This window comes from Miniopterus schreibersii, assembly GCF_964146895.1.
Source record: "Miniopterus schreibersii genome assembly, chromosome: 21".
NCBI classification, from domain to species: domain Eukaryota; kingdom Metazoa; phylum Chordata; class Mammalia; order Chiroptera; family Miniopteridae; genus Miniopterus; species Miniopterus schreibersii.
This window is the reverse complement of record NC_138123.1, coordinates 2,790,770-2,811,449: the sequence shown is the minus strand read 5'-3', so window position 1 is coordinate 2,811,449 and position 20,680 is coordinate 2,790,770. Positions and strand designations below refer to the sequence as shown.

Sequence of the window (20,680 nt, the reverse complement as noted above, 5' to 3'; positions counted from 1 at the left end):
GGCCGCAGGCCGGGTCTCCAGGGGCTGGGCGGGCCGAGGACAGGACACTGGGCGTCACCCGCTCCCAGGGTCACCAGGACTCAGCGCCCACTCAACAGCACGTAACCCGAGTGACGTGGGCCTGGCGGGTCCTCTCCCCGGAGGACTGGCTATTCTTTATCTCGAGGACGTGTATGGAATGGGTTTATCTGCGTTCTGGCCCGACGTTTATTACCTAATAAAACTCAAAATGCTTGTCTTTTCCCTCTTCTAGCTTTGCAGTTGGGTGGGAAAGAGATCTTGTTTTTAATTCTATTCCCCCAACGCACTACAGGATAACTGTCCTGTGATCTTCGAAAATGTCAAGGTCACGGAAGGAAAGGAAAGCTGAAGGAATGATCTGACTGAAGAAAACTAAAAGACAACCGTTAGACGCAACGCGAGATTCCAGACTCTGCCTTCAGGGTGGAAACGGGGCCTAGGAATCGTTAAAACGTCGGTGGAGCCCAAGGATGAGCATTAATGTGCCGAGGCCCATTTTCTTATTCCGACGGCTTTCCCTGAGAAGGTGTTTGGGTGAAATACCAAGAATTTATGACAGATGCGGCCTTATTTTCAATGGTTTAGAAAAGAAAAGTTGTTTGCAATGTGCTTTTCTCTAAGTATGAGACTGTTTCAAAATCCGTGCTGCGGGAGGGAGATGAAACAAAGAGATGCCCATCTACTCATCAAAAGAGATAAAATTTGTTAACATTTCTGCTGGTTGGTTCTTTCTTTTAAAAAAAAAACACACAGAGATACTTTTAAAGTTCTATTTGGTATCCCTTACTTTCCCTCTCTAGCAGTAACTGTTATGCATCATACCACATAAGCTTATATAATATATGTTGTTTTGTATTTTAAAGCGCGGTAAGTGGTATCATGCTTGCTCACACTTTGTAACTTGTTTTATTTTAGCTAATGTTATTTTGGGAAGTGTACACTTTTTCACAGCTTGCTAAGTTTCATTTTTAACAGGAGCATTACATAAGCCCTAGTTGATCCATTCCTCTGCTGAGAAACAGGCGGCTCTGATTCTCCCCACTGAGGACCGCTGCAGCACTCTATAAATCTTAAAAGTATCTTCTCCCAGGGTACAGTTTGCATTTTTTTCCCTGATGAGTTGACATTTGACACACAGGAGGCTTCAGTTTTAATAATGGCACATTTTTTTTACCTATTTTTAATGGTTTGTCCTGTCATTTTCTTAAGGAATTATTTTTGTGTTCACGTGTTATAGGTATTTTTATAGGTACTCCAGGGGGTAGAAAAAGCAGAATGGACTTTGAGAAAAGCTTATCCTGAAAAGTAAAGGGGAAAATAAGCTAACTCACTAAAAGGTTGGTTGTGTGTGTACACACATTTATATTTACCTAGACTGTCGGGCCGGCAAACTTGTAAAATAAATACGAGCACAGAATTAAGTGTTATGTAAAGAGAAGTTTGGAATCAGTCATTGTCTGTGTTTGAGGAAACGAATTTGTCTTGGAGCTAATTATGTGGGGGAAATGCTTGGGAGCGTTACTATCCGGGCCCGCTTCTGCAAACCATGCATTTATTCATCCATTCGTGAAAGCAAGCGTTCATTCCGTCAACTAGCACTCCACCTATTCCCATGTATCCTAGCGCCTCGTGTCCGCAACAGAGTTTCAGGAGCAAACCAAGGTTTCTGGCCTCAAAGATCTTGCATTTTGGGGCGAGAACAGGCCACAAATGACTCGGTAGCTAGAAAGTGGTGGGAAGGCGCCACCTGCTAAGGAGAACAGCAGAGCAGCGGGAGCGGAAGGCAGGGCAGGGCCCTTCTTTCCCATGAGGTTTCTAATAGGGAGGCAAAGACACAGGGAGAGGAAGGTGGGGAGCAAGAGAGCCACAGGCGTGTCAGAGGGAAGAGCAAGTGCAAAGGCCCTGCGCTCAGCACACAGCCCCCGGGCCGCCCCACGAGGGAGCCTGAGCGAGCCACGTCCACTGCCACGGAGGAGGAATTCCCTGAGCCCCATGACTTGCTAAAGACAAAAGACGGCTCATTAGCAGGTCCCCTGACTTCTACCTTCCAGGACTAAATGTGCTCCCGCGGTGGCATACTGTTCTGAAAGTGCTCGCTGGGGGAAAAAAAGATATTCCAGCTGAAGTGTAATTTTTTAATCATCTCCAGAGTGATTGAAATACTAAAAAGTGCTGCGAGTGATAAAACGCCCACCTTTCCAGTGAGCACGTGCACGCTGCCTGGGGGACGAGGGAGCGGGAGGTGAAGGAGCAGGGTTTTGGGTTTTTTTAATTTAGATCTCATTGATTATTTCTCAGTCTGTCTTAAATGGCAGTTTATAATATTTAGAAGAAAACACGCAGAAGGATGTCAAACTCAGCTCGGGTCACCGCCTTGATGGAAAGAAATTGACGGCGTTCATTTAGAAAACACTCTAACTACTGGCCAGATGAGCTCATTAAGCTGCCCGGGGACTCGATGTTATCAATATAGATTGAATCGAGCTGACCCAAAATGGAATTTTATTTTAAATGCTTTGTGATTGAAACAATTTGCAGGAAATATGTGCCTTGTTAAGCCAATAGCCAACGGACTGCACATGCAATTTCTACAATGCTACACCTACAGTGACGTGCTCGGCGGAAACCGTACATTTATTACGTCCGTCCTTCTGGGATTAGACGGTGCAGACAGAAATGTCAACTAAACTATTCCTCCATCTTCCCCATGTTTCTTCTCCCAAACATTCCACCAAATAGCCAAGGTTCCAAATCCTTATAAGCAAAATGAACAATCTTTCAATGACTTTCTGTTTACTATCCACCTATCATCACGTTAATATTTATAGGAAGTTCGAGACTCTAACTTCATGCTTTAACTGGCAGAGATCTAGATTTCCATTTTACCAAAAAAGAACCCAAAAAACTATGAGATGTAAAATCCAATCTATTCTGGGTCCAGTCTGCAAAATGCAGCATCCATTCCTAATTATAAAGGAGACTAGGAAATAATGGGATAGTTTATTTTCCAAATCTAAAGATTTTTTTAAAAAAACAAAACTCTTCTGGTCAGTTTGAATATGTGAGCACTCAGGGACCTAGAGGAAATAAAGCAATTACTGATGCTAATTCATTAATATAATTGCATAACTATCTTAAATATTATACGAAGCGTTTTTATTTGGAACTACACCATTTGTTTTCCTTAGTTACCTTGTATTAAACCGTATGATTTAGGCTCCCGACCTGCAGTACTGGCATCAAGCACCATAGAGTCAGTTTTTGCATCTAACAGTTTTTCAAAGGACGCTCTCTTCTGCGTTTAAGATGTATACACAAAATAAAAACCCAACGAGAGCTTAAAGCAGCCCTAAAAGGCAAGAGGACCTGAGAGGGAGATCTGGAAAACACCCGCCCACCGCTCAGGAAACAGTCCATCTCGGGGAAGGTGTGAAGGTCGATCTCTAACTGAACTCACCTGCGAATCGGGCGTCAGCAACAGCTCGGTCATTCTCTGAGGTCTGAGGTTTCCATCTCGGGACTAGAAAGTAAACAACACAAAAGCCATGAAAACAGAGCTCTTGTTTAACGATTTCCTCTGTTAATTACCTTCATGAAGAATCATCCTTTCAAACAGACAGGCACTGGTACAAATTAATCTTAAAGGAACAGGAAAGTATCCAGGCCTGGCAGGATTTGTTTTATTTTACTCAGAAAGAGCATCGATCATAAACAAGAGTATTAGCCTCCAGACTAACATTATTCTCGGGTTCTATTCAGGAGCCAGGGGGCATAAATTTATTTTGATGAAGAATTAATTTTGTCATATTTTACAGACTTTTAGACAAACCATTCCTCTGGATGTAAGTACCTCGATAAAATTAATATTTTAAAACGTAAAATTCAGAGGTTAGAAAGGGGTATGGAATCTATCTGAATACACATTTACTGTTAGTTTTATAATTTCTGCCTTATCCATGAAAGTGTATTTTATTTTCAGTATTGCCATGTGAGCACACAGGAAGAAATTCCCCAAACAGGAGACTTTGTAGGGGAGACGTAACATTTTAGTTTTTAAAAATTGATCACTGGTTGTATGAGGTCAGGCACCACTGCAATAAAGGAGCTGCTGTAACAAACAAACCCCAATTATGAAACTGCCCACGTATATCAGCATCATGCTTTTCGGGTCTCAATGTGCACGTCCCTGATGAGGGGACTTTCTCCTGCAGCTAGTGTGTCAGGAATTAGCCGTTCCCTTCAATCTCATCGCTCAGCTGTTTAAACATGTAACATTCATTGGTTTTAATTCTGAAACGGAGGCGGTGAGTCCAGACGACATTAACTATTAAATAATTGGAGTGTAGGCCGTTAGGCTGGCTTACAAGTAAGGCCTCTGGCTCTTGTAAGTAGAATTACAGTCAGTCGAGCATTTATTTTGAGAGCCAGGCTAAGGCAGGGAATCGCAGCGCACAAAGATCGAAGCCCGTCAGGGCTCCCTTTCTGTAAGTCAGAGCAGCACAAACTACAGGGTGTCCCCCAAACACGCTCACACACTTAACAGCTGATAGCTCCACTGATGTTTCTGTTCAGATTTAACCCATTCAAAGTGTGTGTACATTTTGGGGGGGCACCAAAAACATATTTCAGGATGAAATGCATGTGGGGCAGACGGGTTAACTATCCCTCTAACTCTGTCTCTCTGACCACTTTTCTCAGCACCCTTTTATTCCCACCACTTTTTCAAATCATGCATTTCACAGACAAGGCTGGAACTTCTTGTGTATCAGACACTGTGCTAAGGGAGAGAAAGCTGTAAAAATGGCACATTCCCCTCGCTCAGAAAGGTCCTGCAGACAATTAAAAAGTTTAGATCCATATGTTGCATCTCTTATTTCCAGTTATATGAAAGCTGGAATCATTTTAACAAACAGCAGAAACACTAATAAAATGACAATTAATTTTAACAAGATGACAGGTAACAAAAGGACAGGTGGCCTGGCCTAGCTACACGGTTACCTGGCTGGTTCCAGAGGTTTCGGGGTCACCAGAGCCTCGCACAACCCAGGGCTGGCGCTGCGGGGCCACCGGCACGAGTGGGGCCTGCACTTAGATCCCGGGTCTCGCATCCGCAGACTCCACCAGCCTCAGGTGAAAACAATGCTTCACATCCGCAGCCGCAGTTTCCCGGCCACGGGGGGGAAATACCGTTTTCAATCCGCGGCTGGCGGGATCTGCGGGTGCGAAAGGCCTGGCGTAGAGTCACCTGGTAGGTGAGGGTTTTGACTGTACGGGGGGGGCTGAATTTCTCTATGGAGACGCTTCATAAATCTCAGAATGGAAGAACTGAACAAACTGAGAGCGGCATCCGCATCGCTTCTACGGCCCGACTAAGGGAAATGGGACTTTGGAAACTTAGGGATTTAATTCCACACAAATAAAAATCATTCGTACTCCAGAGCGAGCCTCAGAAAACTCCTTTTCTCGGGATATCGCAAGAACCCAAGCCCCACGAGCAGGCCGGGGCGAGGAGCCCCTCTCCTACCCTGTAGCGTAATAGGGGTGCAAGTGAGTTGACTCAGGGGCGCCCCTTTCTCTGGGAAGCCTAGCGCCTGCTACACCATACGCGTGTTTATAGCAACATCCACATTACTTATCAGAATAAGGATTTCTATGGGACACTGGGAGGGTGTATTGAAACGGCAGATTAATGGGACGTCCCAACTGTCGGTCGCTCATGAACATGTCGCTTCGGACGGACCCCGGCGTGAGTCTGCTCCGCCAGGCTTCAGGCCCTGCCAAGCCTGCCGAGCAGCCAGTTCAGCTGTTTGGGGCCTCGGGGATGCCAAAATAAAGAGGGCTTTTGTGTGTGTGTTTTCACATTCAGCTCAACAATATTTTTCATAATAAAGAGCAGAAATGAGTAAATGAGTGTTTATTGTCAGGCTCCTTAATTAACGTAAAACAATCCTCGATCGGAGCAGAGCCGCAGGCGGACGCCGTGAGCACAGCGGTGGGCCGGGGCTGCGGAGGAGCAATTCCCGTTTCCCACCAACTCGCTCTAGAAACTTGGAGAAGTAGCCCAGCTCCTTTGTCTCCACTTATTCGAGAGAAAAATTAGTGCATTAATACAAACCTGCATGATCAGAATAATGAAAATGACTGCAGAGCGGTTTTCAAATTTAAACATGTAACAACTTCTCTAACGTTCTTGCATTCTAGGTGTTTTCATTTAAATGACAAGTAAATCTGGGCATGCAGTCTGAAGCTGTATGAAAGGCCAGGCTATTAATACATGAACTATACCTGGGCAATCAGGGTCATTGGGAAGCATGTTCATTCTCTGGAGTCACTGGGTATCGCTGAGTAAATTAATGCTTTGGTTCACCATTTTATAAATTACTGCTTCACTATATAAAATAACACCTTACTGCAGTCTACTCAAAAAATGTCTAATTTTTTATTAAAAGATAGCTTGTGCACTGAACAATAATAACAAAACAAAAAAAAAAACCCTAGTAGCTTAATAGGTCAGTGAAAGGAACACAGGCTCGCTCTCTGTGCAATAAGTGAAATTACTCTTTTCTTGGTCACATTAAGGATCAGGAAGCTCTTTGAAAGGTGACACCCAACAAATTCTGCATTCATGATTTAGGGCCACACACCACAGGGAAAAAGGAAACGTTAAATGACGTTTAATCACATAATGATCCACAAATGTCTGGGTCTTCGCTATCGTGTAAGAACCAACACAGATGTCACCCAGGCGGCGAAGGAGGGGACCCCCAGCCTCTGCCCTGCCACCCGAGCCAACGGTCAACGACCAGACAGCCGCCCACGAGCAACACCAGCGCTGGGAGAGCGCTGGGGTCCTGGACACCTGTCGGGGACACCGGCCAAGCGTCACCGCTCTCAGCAAACCCCACGTCACCTTCCGCTACAGCGTCTCCCGCTCCTCCTGGGCGCTCGGTGACCCTCCTCCCCAGGCGTCCACCGGCCCTTGGCCCTGTGAGACACCCCGATGGCGTCCTCCCCATTAGCCATTTCCCGGAGAGCATTATTCTGCAAACACATGCACATGCCTAATAAAACCCACAGAAGTGCCTGTGAGTGGAAGACAGGGAGGCGACGCTGGAGCTACTTATATTCATCAGGGACTGAAACTACCTGTCTTTCATTTCACTTGTAGCCTTCCCGTATTTAAAATAGAAGACGGCTCGATTATACCCACAGGTGGTCCACTCGGACTAACCAAACTTGCAATAGGAAAGTTTATGAATAATACAATGAGAAAGCTTGTTAAGAGGGAGGGAGGGAGGGAGGGAGGGAGGGAGGGAGGGAGGGAGGGAGGGAGGGAGGGAGGGAGGGAGGGAGGGAGGGAGGGAGGGAGGGAGGGACAGTGGGGACATCTGTTGGAAATACTGAGCACCCCGTTCTTGTTTAGTAAATTATAAAATTAAGCGATAAGATCGTATCAGAAAATGTATTGTCAGCCACAGAATCGGAATAAATGGAGCTGGCGATGCTGTGTATATGCGCAGGAAGGGATGTTATGTCTTGTTTATAACCAACCGCTCTCTAGTCACAGGCGACGCTGGTAAACTGAGTTTTTGTTCCTCTCAAATGCCTCCCTGCTTGGCCTAGAAAGAGTATCTCAGAAACTGTGCCTGAGATAGGTGCTTAGAGAAACAGTAGCGATAGGATGAGTAATAAGACTGTGAAATCCCAACACAGGTCTGAAGCATAAAACATAAAAACATTTATTTTCCTTTTTTTTAAAAAAAATGATAGGTTTTCCTGAAAGTGAAAACTGATGTACAGGCAAACAAATGAGTAACTTCGAAAACAGAAATGTAAGGAGAAACAAAACTAATGGACTTTACACTTTCAACTTTAAATATTCGCCAGAGAGAAAGCATCGGTCTCGAGGATCAATGTAACACAGACACGATTTCTTCTCACATGAGACGGTGGCTGCAAATTGTCCCGTAGAAAACATATCGGATTTGGGAATATTTACATTATTAAAGTGAGGGAGGAAACCCAATGGGCATAGCATCAGTTAAAACTTAAAATATGGCCATATTAATCACAAAATAAGCTAAACTCCTCGAGTTAATAATAAAACAACACAGAACTTTTTGCAGGTTTTTACAGTTCTTTGTATTCCAAGAACAGAGTCAGCACCTAAAATCATTCCAAGGCCCTTACACAAACCTCTGAGGTTCTCAGCACTTACATTTTGGACTCAACGTATTGCTACCAGGCTGTGCTGTTTATCTCTTAATCCTTGATTGTTTAATAATCTTTCCTCACAGATGGTGACATGCAAATTATGTTTCCCCCCAGTCACCAGTGCTGGGAATGCAGATTTAAACCTGCATCAATCAGATTTGTCTTGGGTGGCGATGAAAAGAAAAGAGAGGGCCACCTGGGCCCACCAGACAGGCTCCTTGTTCCATTCCGCTCCTCCCGGCCTCTCCACGGCTAAGCAGGTGGAAAGTCATCCAAGCAGATTGGATCTCAGCATTAACACAATCTCATCCACTGGGCACATTGAATTAGGAGTGAGGGCTTGTCAATTTGCATGATTACTGGGCGACGGCCGTGCCCGAGCTGCTGTCAGCGAGAGCGAATCTCCCTGAACCTTGGCAGAGGGACAGGCCGCTTTGGGCAGCATCCCCCTTATCCGCAGTAAGCCCCTCTCCAGCCCCCGGTGACCGACGCCCCCTCCCACGACCCGGAAGCCTCCTCCCGGCTCCGGGACCAGAGAGCTGCTCTCACCGAGCCCGGCGGTCGCATCCGAACGACGCACCTAAGGAAAGGCTCGGGTGCTATGGACCTATTTTAAAAAGAAGTGAGCCCGGCTGGTGTGGCTCAGTGGCTGAGCACTGACCTCTGAACCTGGAGGTCACGGTCCGATTCCAGGTCAGGGCACAGGCCCGGGTTGCAGGCTTGATCCCCAGCAGGGGGCGAGCAGGAGGCAGCCGATCGATGACTAATCATTGATGTTTCTCTCTCCCCCCCCCTCTGAAATCGATAAAAACATATTAAAAAAAAAAAGAGAGAGATAAGTGGAAGGTTTGGCCAACTTTTAGAACCAACGCTGCTGTGTTTATATCCATATACAGCTCCTGAAAGCAGTTACTGTGTAAATATCCTAAACAGTATTAACAAAGAGTAGACCTGGCACTTCAACGCACATTTCCACGCGACCGAGGCTTCCAAAGACGGTTTTGGCTTAATGAGCGTTGGCAGGTGATGTTAAAGCTGACGTGGGTGCATGCGATGAGTTAGAAGCAGAAAACTATTTCTCCCCTTAATTTCCCGAACATGTTTTTCAGTGGTACTTTTCTCCCCCCGTTATTTGTGTGTTCAAGGAGCAGAGGGGAACAGAAGTCCAGATAAAACGTGTGATGACGGTTTTCCGGGCAGGATAAAACCAGCAGGTAGGAAGACAGGCTAATGAGTTGGGGGTGGGGGGGGGAGAAAATTTTTAAATGAAATACAACATGACTTATAAATTAAGCAAGTGATTTTCCTGAATCCTGGATTTATACAGATTGGTTGACACATCTTCATGGCAGGGCCTGACTTGGGGGTTTCCAGTTATTTCATGCAATAGAAGAACAGCACCCCAAAACTTTGTAAAATAAGCAATCGATTGGTACCCCCGCAGGTAAAGGGAGGCAGGTTTGGTTTTCCCTCAACCCAACGGATCTACCCATCCCGGGCTGTGGTCTGTGCTCCCCCTCCTGGGGGAGGTCAGCAGTTTCACAGCCAAGTCCTGAACCAATATTACATCCGGCTCCTCCAATGCCACTCAGTTTTCCCCTTTTCTTTCTTTTTTGAAATATTTTTTATTGATTTTTAGAGAGAGGGGGAGGGAGAGAGAAATGGATGCGAAGGGGAAGCACTGATCCTCCTGCAGTTCTCACGCTCCCCCTCGATTAACCAAAGTATCGCAATACGCAAAGTTACCCGGTAACCTGAGTCCAGGTTCATTCCCGACGACTGCAAATCCTGGTAAAATATGAGGCCCTGAGGCAGGGGGAGAAGATAACAGGGAGCCGGCCAGCACCGTTCAAACCACGTCGTGTGAAAGCCGGGCCTGGTTTCAGCACTTTTTGAGGTTCGTGACTCAGTTTCTTCGACAGGTAACCAGAACGTCTGTCCTAAGGAACGTCTGTCCTAAGGAACGTCTGTCCTAAGGAACGTCTGTCCTAAGGAACGTCTGTCCTAAGGAACGTCTGTCCTAAGGAACGTCTGTCCTAAGGAACGTCTGTCCTAAGGAACGTCTGTCCTAACTCTCTGGGGCAAACCCTGAGACGGTCACGCCCGTGACCAGGCTGTGAGGAGGCACATGAAGGGAGGAGCGATGGGGGTTCTGCTGCAAGGACGGAGCAGTCTAGCTCGTCGGCAGAACGTCGGGCTCTGCGGGATCCGAGCGAGAGTATGAAGCCATTTTCCCTGTTACTATAGAAACAGCAAAATGTCAACTATTTTTAGAGCTTTGTTCCAAGACTGAAGCAGCCATGCTAGTTATCAGTACGTTTAAAGATGCCAGGAACATATGCCAGGTAATGTAGCTGGAAACTTAACTTTACAAGGTGATTTATTTCCTCTCGAGCATTTTAATAGGCCCGTATCCCCATATTTAATGCTTTTTATGCAAATATAAATCCACACATTATAAGAAATTATATAAACAGTGTTATTGCATCTACACGTAGTTAATAAAATAAGTTATGCTGCATATGTTTTTCAACAATGAGTATAACATTATAGTGTCCACAGCTATAAACACAACCCTCAATAGGCTGGTCTCAGTGATCACGTAGCCGATTTCTTTCACCTTCAACAAACATCTCCTGAGAGCCAGGCCCCCCCACTAGCTCTGGAAATACAAAGACAACCAAGGGCCATATTTTTGCCCAATTACATTAGTTCTACACATGACTTTGACCCTAAAATGCATCGTATGATAAATGTCAGGACCCGCACTTGTTAGCTAAGGAGCTTCTATCCGGACACGAAACGTCAGTCGGTTCTCAATTTTTACCAAGCAGCAGAAATGAACAGATTCATCTTCGCTCAGTTTCCTTTGTGCCCGATGCTTAATGAAGCTCCGCGGGCAAACGGGAGGCCAAAAGCCACCTGCACGGAACGCTCCGAGCATGTGCGTGTCATGGAAAAGCAGCGACGTTTACGTTTTTATGGGCAAGATGCCGACCATGCACTTAGGACAAAAGATGCGGTCACAGGAATGCTGAACTGCCCAACGGAGTGTTCCCTCAGTACCACGCATGCCCAAGATGTTTATAATTCATGGCCTTCGCCTTCCCTTTTTGTATTTTAACGTACAATGTACATGGTGGGGTTTCACAGACAGACGTAACCACTGAAAGGCCCTGGAGAAGGGGATCTGGCAAAGTAGCCTCCTGCTGAGATTCACTTTCTTAGATCCCCCCGTCCTCTCCTGAAGGCTGCAGACAGAGACGGCAATTGGGGGGGCGCAGTTGGGGGGAGAGCTTTCGAAGGAAAAATTACCCTGGTGTTTGCAGTGCCTCCCATTCCACTCCCCGACAATCCTGGCTAGCAAGTGAAAACCCAAGTTCTTAGGCAAGTTTATCTGATGTAAATGGCTTAAAAATTAGAATTAGGATAACAAATTGTTGTATTGATTACTTTGTTGGAATTCCTGTCCATTGGTTAAAAGGTAATAGGCAAGCCTAATGCAAAAAATAAAAATAAAATAAAGATTTTGGGGGGTTGTAATAAGCTAAAGTTGTCATCTCCCTGAATTGATGAATAAAAGTTATATGGTTATTACACTGAGCTACCGTATTTATCAACAACAGACTTTAAAGTATGAGGCCCTAGTAAAACTGATAAAGGAATTTCTAAACTTAAAAACAGAGTTTGTATCACCTATGGGTTTTTATCCGTCCCATTACCAGAAAGTTTCCTTGCTGCTTATTTCTGAGGAACGTAATAGCATCACTTGGTATTTATAAAATGTTCTCAAGTAGAGTGTATCTTTTTATTTTTCTGTAATTGGTGAGTGTTTGATGCTTATGAAAAGTGTCAGGTTGACATCCCTAGACACCAAAGTCCTCAATTTGTGCCTCACTTAAGCCCTGGGGAGGCTCAGCCTTCTCCCTGATCTCAGTCGACGCAGTTACAGCAGAGCAGTCGGAGGGATACCCGGGTGGCTCGGGGCTTGGCCTCTCGGCACAGTCTGCCAGCCGATGCACCAATTAGCTCAGCTACGATTTCTATGATGGGGACCAATTTCACTGGCAAGTGGATCCACGGATGTAGGTTTTACAGTTGCCTCAAGAAACAAAGAGCCTGAACTAATTGCAAAAGTTGTCACTGTTGTCACTGAGCCACTGAGTTGGAAAGTTTACTGAGCAATCTCTCGCAGCTGGCTTTGTACCTAAAAATTATGACTCCTATGCACACGGGTACAGACTGCTATTAAATATGTATTATTTGTTATATAAATAAAGTTGTAAGGATTCATGAAAAATACTTAGAACCAAAAGAAAATAACAACAATACATGTCAAAAGTATACGGAGTGTATGACACAGTGCGACTAAAAAAAAAAAGAAAGAAAAATACAAAGTTTACATGTATTCTTTAAAAAATATCAAACTATCTAATCTTAAAAGTAGGTGAGAGATCAAGAGAGCAAACCCAAGGGAGACAGACGGAAGAAAACAGTGACTGCAGGAGCAGAGGTCAGCGACACAAACAGCAACCACCAGAGGAAAGTCAGGAGGTGAGATCAGCAGAGCTAAACAAACAACAACTGCGTTCTGGGAAAGAGCAATGAAATTTAGCCAAATCTCTGCCCAAAGGATAAAAATCAGTGAAAACATGCAAATAAATCCTGAACGTAAAAGAGAAATAATCCCAAGCACCGCGCAAGATTAATAGCTTAATAAAAGAACACAGTGAACAAATGCACACCGATAAATTTGGAAACTTATGGAACTTAAGAGGAAACAAATAGCCTTTTATAGTCTTATATTTTTTATTCCTTCATTTACTGCAGAGGACTTCTCATTTATCTCGTGGTGCATAAAAAAAGGTCTGCTCCAAGCCTCTTCATTGGATCTACACCTTCATCAGATCGTTTCCGTGTCTGAAACAGCTTGCGGCTGACATCTTTTTTTTTATTATTCCCTTTTCTTGAGAATAAATCACATTTTCCCGGCTCTTTCAATGTTGAGTGATTTTGATTTTCACCCTGTGCAAGTATTATGTATACACTCTGGGTTCTGTCGTAAACCTCTGCAAAATACTGAGCTTGTTTGTTTCGGGAGGGGACCAGCCGTGCTCGTGTGACCCCAGAGCTCGCTGCGCCTTGCGATGCCAACGCGTTTCTCAAGTTGAGACACTGAGCGGGCACCCCAGTAAACGCAGCCGGACAAGGGAAGAGACCTTAGGGCCGGATGCCCATCGTTAGGAGGTCTCGGAGCTGGAGACATCAGGGACACTGGACAGCACTGACTTGATTCCCATTATTTTTCACAGTGACCCCTCCAAGCAGAGAGTTAAAGTGACTCACTCAGTGGATAATCCCAGGCGGGCCAGGGATCCACGGCAGACAGAGACCGGGCTCCATCCGGAGACATTAATTCCGTGCCGCCCTGCAGGCCGGTTCCAACTGTGACGAGAGATACCGTTCTAGAAGCCACAGATCCCATGCTCAGACGCCAGGCACGTGAGTGACGAGGGGACTTCATTCTGAGAAATTTCAAAAGAGCAGCCTTCACTCTGTGTTTAAATTTGTGTTTAAATTTCTGATGATGAAGGCAATGGACAGAAAAGAAGAAATGGGGAAACCAGTCGAGAGGGGAAAGAGAGTCTGAGTTTGAAGAAACGTGACAGATTTGAAAAATAAGTACCTGAACCAGCTGCCAATCTTCAAGGAGGCAGGGTGTGTAACGAGCGCCGAGCAGAAAATCTGGTGCAATGATGAGCTCCCGCTCCAGCAGCTGTCGCCTGATTAGTTTAAAAACACAGCCGCCGAGGTTACTCCAAGTGTCCATTAGGATGGGAACGACCATCCCGAAACTAAGGCTGCAGAGGAGTTAAAACCCCTAGCCGTCCAGGGGAGACGGGGGCTACCCAGGTGCGTCTTTATCACCCAGGATGACTTTCTTGTCCAGCAAGTTTCTTCTTGTGAAGGAAACAAAATATTAGCATTGAAGAGTCAACCGTTTCTTCCTAAAGCACACGTGTCCTACGAGAGCTAGAGTTTCCCCATAACAGCTAGAAAACCGGAGGCGTTTTCCCTGTAAGAGCCCAAAGGCAAGGCGGAGCGTTTGAAGACTGAGAGATTCATTCTCACTTGTGGATGCGACTGAATCTGCCTTTGACCTCCACGCTTTAGGACAAATGGTGTGGCCGTTCAAGAGGATCGGAGTCCAGTTTATGGTGTCGACTGTGAGACAGAGGGGTGGCTACGTCGATCTGCCTTTTACTGTGATTTGAGTAAGTGTCCATTATATGGACAGTGGCCAAACCCCAGGCATGCGAAAAGCAGCCGGGACTCAGGGAAGCAGTTAAGCTGCTGACGTCACTGCCCCACGCTCCGCTGCTTGGCCGGTGAAACTGTCCCCTACCGGGCTCACCTGACTGCCAGCCAGCCTGGGGTGCCTCTCTAATTGCGATATACTGAGAAAGGTCTGTGCTGATTTAAAAGAAAAAAAAGAAAAACCGTGATAGGCCTCAACCCTGCCAATTACCAGCCTACAACCGTTTGGGCACGAAAATGTTTTCCTGAACTTCTGTGGATCAAGTCGGAGCTGGGATTAAACGGCCTCTTCTGGGTCACTCGCACTCTAAGAGTCGACGATGCTCCCATCGGTTCAATGAACGAGATGCAGAGGCTCCTCTCTGGCCTTTCAGAAAACCCGCACCCCTCCCCCCCAGTTCTGCTAAAATCTCTTGATCTAGTTAAGCAGAAATATTTTCTCTCTCCATACCTTATAACTGCGTCCTCAACAAATTACAGAGGTTTTTTTAATACCGACTGAGAATAAAGCAGCTCTAACTGATGCACTCTCCTTGAGGGAGTCTTTGGATCCCACTAACTATCATCATAATTCCCGCTCTTCTCGTGTCTTTAGCAGCTAGCACAGAGCCACAGGTTGTCAATATTGTCACATAGTATCACATAGCAGTCACAGTGCCGAGTCACACGCTACGACCAGAAGCCCTGGCTGATTTAAGCAAGAGTGGAAAGTATCCATTGGCTTTTAAGTAGTTTGTACAATTTCTGGGAGAAATGGGAAGTTGGGGCCCCAGGAAGCCCTGCAGCGGAAGTAGAGCTGACCTCATGCTACAATGTATCCACCCTGCGCTGGCACCGCCGCCGCCTTCCCTTCCCCGTGCACACGGGCCCGGCCCCAGGACGCGTCCCGTCGCTGCCGGCCCTGCCGCCCGTGGGGGTGGACGCCGCTGCTTCTCTAGTCATTTCTGGAAGCAATTCTTCACTCCGTTCACTGGAATCTATTTGTTCAGATTTAAAATCCCAGGAGCTACTTCTGACCTGGCTCCTTTAGGTCACTAACTAGCTTAGTGTTTCACACTGTCCCGTTTTATAATGTTTGGGGAAAGGGTGGGGGTCCCTCACGCATGGGTCACTTCTCTCTAACCGCTGTGTCCTGGAGGGTAGGGATAAGCTTATACTTCCCTGAGTTTTCTCTAAGAAATGAATGCCCAGGGGGCACCAGTGCCTCCTTGCTGGTGGGATAATGTAAGAGCAGCCGGTTAGGCTGGCCCTCCTGAGCCCTTTCAACACAGAACACGGCTGGCAAAGGCGATTCAGAAAACGTTCCACAGGATCCATGCCTTATTCTATCATCTCACTCTCAAATCAAAAGAAAGAAAAAAAACAGAAACAAAAAACCAGTAGACAAATACTCCTCCAGCTCCATGTCTATGTGTCAAATTAAATAGTCTGAATTGTGTTAAGTGCAGGCTCAAGCTTTAGATTAAATTCAACTTCATTTACTCATTCGGCCGCTATTTATTGAATTCCTATTAATGGTCAGACAGTGCAGTCTCCCAGGTGCTGCAGACGAAGCAGTTAATACGGTAATAAAGCCAAGTTCTGCCTTTATGGCAGGCAAGTTTTTACAAGGGGTTCTGCAAATAACATGCTTATAACAAGAACTGTTTCCCCCTCTCCCCCGGCCTTTATTTATTTTAAATTTTAGAGTATATCCAGTGTGGAAGGTCTAATTTTTGGATGTATGGTCTATTCTTAAGTGAGCACAAGAAATCCTCTTAAGAACTTTTCAGCAATTATACTCAATAATTAAATGATCGAGAGCGATCCATTCTATTTTGTTTAAATGATTCAGAGGGAATTAGAAATAACGGTCTATCTGGTAGAGCCGTGTGTAATAATTTTCCATTAATATTTGCAATAGCCCAGAACTCGGGCTTGGAAATAGGCGGTGCTGTGGGGGATGTTTCAGAGGAGCCTAGGAACTAGGTAGGTCATATAATGTTGCACTAAATAGCGTTTTATTGTTGTTATGTAAGAAACTAACACGTTGCCACTGCTGTTACTGCAGCCGGAGTAGAGATGCGGACCTTCAGGGATAAACCCTGGTGGGTTGATGCCGACAGATGCTAATATTTTGCTCTCGGCAACACGGGCTTGCGGACAACGCAGCATATATTTGCTATGACCTTGGGGGAAACATCGGTTTCCTACAGATAAATTGACCAACACAGAGAAAAGGCGTGTGATTCTCGACTCATCACACATAAAACAGCTTAAATAACTGGCATGCAGGAAATGAGCTTAATAAAACAGAACGCAAATTCATGCCCTGATCCTGAAGGCCTTGAACTAAAGTGGTGAATGTCAGAAGGACGGCTATTCTCTGCACAAGCGCTTCCTCCGTATTTTCTGCTCAAGCTGTTCGGAGCCCACAGGTCTTCCAGACCAGGGGAACATCCCACCACCGCTGGATCTAATCCCGCCCTTCACGTTTGTTCCTGGGAGGGTGCGGGAGGGAGTAACCCAGCCGGTCTCCGTTAGAACCCAACAGAGGATCAAGGAGTAGCCTGACCTTCAAGGCCAGGTGTGGACAGCGTGGGGGCGCTGGGATCTCTGTTTCCATCCCCGCTTCTCCCAGCTGCATCTCATCCCCTGGAACATTCCTCTCGCGTCTCAAGGCGTCTTCCAGACGACACCTTTGCAAACAGGGCAGTGCTGAGTCACACTTCATGAAACGACGTTTCACTGCCCCCCCCTTACGTTGATAAATTTACACAAATAAGTAGATGTTCTTTAGTCCATACGGAGCACCACAGTTCTCAAAAGAGACAGTGCACAGGAGGAGAAATTAATTTTCCCGGGATAGGGCTCTTTAAATCTCCAAAGTTACGGTGAAGACTGACGCGCATGCTGAGAAATGTGGTGATTACTTGTTGTCTCTGGCAATTAACAGTCAGCTCAAGGAACAGTTTGCTCCTCAGACCCAGGGAACAGGCTTCGAGCTTAACGCGGTGCAGTGGGCGGGGAGATGCAGAGCAGAAAGCCGCAGGATTCAGTCGTTCCAGGTGCACAGACCAGGCAGAGCACCCAGAACAAGTCGGGTTTGGGGAAGCCGCGGGCGCCACGCGTATCGACATCCCGAAATCCCCCGCGCGGGCTTTTAGCCTTTCCGTGGAAACCAACTGGGAGAGGCTCAGGCGTGTGTTGCTGCTCATATTTCTCTGTGGCCAGTTTTATTTGTCAGGAAACTCTATGCAAAATCTGCCTCCTGGCAAATCCACCCACTGACTTCTGCCTTTTGGAGTCACAAAGAGCTGCAGCGTTTGGTGTGAGGGCAGCTTGGGGGGCACACGTCCGGGCGGCAGAAGGTGAGATTTAAAGAAGGGAAATTAAGTCACCGGCGACCTGATATATATGCGGCGGAAGCAGCTGGAGTTTACTGGGAAGGCTCCCTCTCTGCTGTTTTCTTTTTAAAGGTAAATGTATTTTTGCCCTTTCATGAGCCATCCGCTGCTCAGAGCATCTGCCTCCCGGGAGTTACGTGGAGCCAAAGGAGACACAAGCATCCACGGTCATCGTGATATTTTAAGAGATTCGAGTGGATGAAAATATGTAGATGAGCTAAATATACGACGGATCACAACGCACATCATAAAACTGTGCCGCAACGGGACACGTGCCCTTGAGGGGCCGGAGGCACACGGAAGGATTTTCATAAGCAAGAAGCGAAGGCTGAAAACAGACGCGGTTTTAAAAACGTGTTCCATTGTCTCGGTTTCAAAGGTCACGTTCAGACATGATTAACTGCGGAAAATTCTTAAATGCTCTATTCAAGTTATTTTAAATGAAAATGGTCTCTGACTCCATTTGGAAGGTGCCGTCACGTGATAAATTATAAACTCGAATTCACAGTAATTGTCCATGTCTGTGTAAAGAGTTTGCCATAGGGCTTGGCTAACGTACTTTGAGAATTTGCTATGTGCCAGGTACTGCAATTTTAATTCTCACAACCCCCAAGGGAGATGCTATTCTTTGCAAAAAAAAAAAAAAAAAGCTTTATTCTAACTTGACTACCATGATCTTTCCTTCATGTACTTTCCAAAAATTATTTTTGCTTTGAAACTTCTTGATGAGACAAACATAGGTTTTCTCTGATGACAGATAAAATGATGCTGAGCTGAATCTTCATCACAATCACATCATCGTAAAAGTGTTGGCCCAATTAAGGTTTTTAGTACAAGTAAACTTATAATGAATATGCATGGGATTTTTGATAAACTGCTGAAACATTTCCCATGAGTGGTAGGCTTAAATCATAGGTACATTCATTCAAAACATGTAATTTTAACTTTTAGCACTTCAACTTACACTGCAGATAAAATGGGGTATTTAAGCTAATCTTTCTCAATAGAATCGCTTACATCAACAGGCAGTTTCTATGTTAATTCCGGCTCTACCAGCTTCCCCTCCATTTAAACGTAATAACATTTCAGAACTACTGCATTGTAGAACTTTTAACAGATTGATAACAATAATCTCTTATGAAAACAAATTTTAAATTAAATATCAAAATGCCATTCTGAGTATCAAGTTTTGAAGGATTCTAACTAGTGGGTAGATCTCCTGGTTAAATCAAGCTCACCCAGAATATTTTGGATTCAAGTCAACTGACTGAGGACCTTCATTACGTCATATCCACAGGTCTCGTCTCCTCCAAGGGAGAGAGTGAGGATCACATATGGAAGGAAACTGGAGGTAGGGATCTTGAGCGTCACCTTCGATTTCTGTTTACCACATATTATAAGAAGCAGCATGAACACGTTTGAGTCTCTTGACCGGCCATTAAATGCCCAACCCGCAGCTGACTTTGCTCACAATGCATTGGCTAGAACCGGCCTCCCGGCTCCACTGAACCACGGGGGGCCATGAACTGAGAGTATTTCTGCCGTATTTCTGAGAATATTAAGTCACCCAGTCAGTGACTCCCACATAGCCCTCAGCTGGGGAAAACGTGTCAAATTCACTAACGTTTGACCCTGTTGAAGGAACCAAATCTTCGAGTACCTGTAACACAGCCTCAAAACCAGTGATGTGAGAAGACAATATTTTTAGGCTTTTTTATTGATCTTACATGTGAGTCTGGAATGTGGAAGCGAAGGAAGCTCAGCCTCCCTGAGGTCAGAGAACTTGCCTTGGGTCATGGCGGGTGTTAGAAACGGAGCAGGGCCCTGGTCTGTCCACGCGCTGACCCCTACACCACCTGCCCTCACCCAGCCATCCACACCCTTACCCTGAGTCACAGCACGAGCTCACTGCTTACGTTTATCTTCCCCACTTACTGTTAAAATGTGACACCACTTTCTCCCACACCTCGCGGGGCTTTGCCCTTGCTGTCCCCTCCGCATGGGTATTTTCTACGTATTTGTGCGTGGCTGTTTGTTCCCACCTTAAATATCACTTTTTTTTTCAGAGCACAGTAATTTTTAATTTTTTTAAATTTTTCAATTACACTTAACAATTAAGATCACATCATCACACCCAAAGGACTGATTCGCTCCGTGTCAATATTCAGGCATTAGAGCTAAATAAATGCCTGTTTGGGTACTGACCAGAGTGAACATTAGTCTGAAATACATTGGGAAGTTTAGTTTTGAGAAGTAGTTGGGTCAAGTCAACCTGAAACCTATATAATTTTATTAACCAATGTCACCCCAATAAATTCAATTTAAAATATATATATTGTTTAAGATTCCTACAGAGCAGGGTATCGAAGCTCTACAAACACTGATGATCAGCTTCAAAGGTGTTTTGAAAACTGCTTCAGTTATTTCCTGATATAAAAGAACACATCTGTGAAGGGTTTACGTTAATCACGTCAGGAAATAAGCAGGATTTCTAGACCAGGATGGGGTATTTGAACGGGACCGGGTCATGCCAGGATGTGTGACCATCGGAGGCCGGCAGCTACAGGCAGCTCCTGGGTCTCGTGCGAGTGGCAAGAAAGCAACGGGCCGGGTTCACCTGCATCCGTTACACACCGGTGTGCCCGAGCACACGCCTGCTCTTTCAGCATTTTCCAGAAAGCCCCTGGCAAGGCAGGGTGAGCTGAGAGTGGTAGTCTGCCAGGGGAGCATTTTTTTCATGT

The 20,680-nt window shown here is 45.6% G+C and overlaps 1 protein-coding gene across 1 annotated transcript in view; it reads right to left on the bottom strand.

The window, feature by feature from the left end:
- BRINP3 (BMP/retinoic acid inducible neural specific 3) overlaps positions 1–20,680 on the bottom strand; it is a 341,361-nt gene that overhangs the window by 311,344 nt on the left and 9,337 nt on the right. The window contains exon 2 of the mRNA XM_081123748.1: positions 3,479–3,541. The gene's annotated coding sequence lies outside the window, so the exon portion shown is untranslated. The remainder of the gene's footprint in view (positions 1–3,478; positions 3,542–20,680) is intronic.